Source organism: Dromiciops gliroides, chromosome X (assembly GCF_019393635.1).
Source record: "Dromiciops gliroides isolate mDroGli1 chromosome X, mDroGli1.pri, whole genome shotgun sequence".
Lineage (NCBI taxonomy): Eukaryota > Metazoa > Chordata > Mammalia > Microbiotheria > Microbiotheriidae > Dromiciops > Dromiciops gliroides.
This window is the reverse complement of record NC_057867.1, coordinates 26,836,932-26,838,731: the sequence shown is the minus strand read 5'-3', so window position 1 is coordinate 26,838,731 and position 1,800 is coordinate 26,836,932.

Sequence of the window (1,800 nt, the reverse complement as noted above, 5' to 3'; positions counted from 1 at the left end):
AATACACATGTGTTCCCTTACATGTGGTTCCCTCATAAGTGATCTCGGAACTTTTTCACTATCCCCATGGATGGAGTGAGTCTTTGTAAGAGGGTGTGCCCTAAGTTTATGGAGGGTGGGGTGAATGTTCTATCAGAAATCTTCTTATGCTATTTCGGCAAATGATTTTTGTAGCTGATTGTATACCCCAGCAGTGGGCCCACAGAATACTTATAACCTGGGCTCATCATTTATGGCAAATCCTGACCTGAAATTGGACATTGGAGGGGGGAGGATAGGCATGCTTCTGAGGGTCAACATTTCCCATTTATTCTCTCTATTTTATGAGATGAGACAACATTTAGTCTTTGACCATTCTTCTCTATAAGATTTGCAAACATTTCTATTCTAAACTGGTGTTGCCATTGGCTGCAATATTTTTTTTTGATTGGGAAGGAGATCAGGTGTTTTCTGGATGAGGCAGTTTCTTGGCTCCATTCATTATGCCAACCGACTTACACCAGTTAAACTTCTTTGACAAAGTATTTTAATATTGGCATTGTTGGGTCATCCATTAGTTTCCCACTTTTTCAGCATCAATAACTTATTTAATAAATTAGGTTGGAGTTATTTTCATTGTAAGTCATATCCTTTTCTCATTTTCATTCTTATAGTATTGTGTTAATTTTGCTACTTCAAATCTGGGTTGTTTCCTATCAGTTCGTATAAAATCAATAATCAATTTAATTTTTCTATGATGTTGTTGCTTACCATGTCCAGTGCCTTTGAATGTTGTTTTTTCCTATGAAGTGAGTATCTATGATGTATAGGGGTGAGACTTCTGTGTAGTTTCTACACCATTAGCCTCTCTCATTACTTCCTCCTGCACCATGTTTTCCAATGTGTCTTTGCCATCATCCATTTTGCCCATTGTTGTATCAAAGTCTCCAAGTCTGTGGGAATTGAATTTGAGGGTTCTTATCAAGGTCTTTGTAGAAAGTCTACCTTGGAATCTTCTACAACCCAGACCAGTAACATAAACCACACTTATTTTCAATATGATCTTTTTGCAAATACTTGTCATGAGCATTTAATTATGAGATGGTCAAATATTCCATGAAATGATCTTTTGGGCCATAGTACTTCTACCTGCTCCTTTCTTTGTCTCTCCAGGGGAAAACCTGGGAGCCTTGTTTACATTATTGTTGTTGTTGAGAAGTTTCGGTTGTGTCTGTCTCTCCATGACACCATCTGGGGGTTTTCTTGGCAAAGATACTGGAGTGGTTTGCCATTTCCTTCTCCAGCTCATTTTACAGATGAGGGAACTGAGGCAAACAGGGTGAAGTAACTTTCCCAGGGTCACACAGCTCGTAAGTGTCTGTGGCTGGATTTGAACTCAAGTTCTCCTGACTCCAGAGCCAGTGCTCTATCTACTGGGCAACCTAGCTGCCCTATCCTTATATTAGTGGCACTTATTTTTGTGCTTTTATTTTATTTATGTTGAGAATGTGAAGATGGATGCCATTCAGCCCTTTTTTTAGGGGTATGTTCATTTCTTGGTCCCTGGATGATAATTTCTCCACCTTTGGAGTATCATCAGCTAGATTTATGTTTATATATGAATGCGGGAATGCAACCGCATTTATTAAGCCCTTATTTATTCTCCAGATGGCACTAAGCACTGGGGATACAAACACAAAAGTGACCCTAGGACTTTCCATACTAAGGGGGAGACTACTTATATATGGGAGTGGTGCCCAGGGAAGGGTGAGTCTCAGGACTCTTGGGTGGGAGTAGGTGGTGAGTTGATCCATTGGTAGT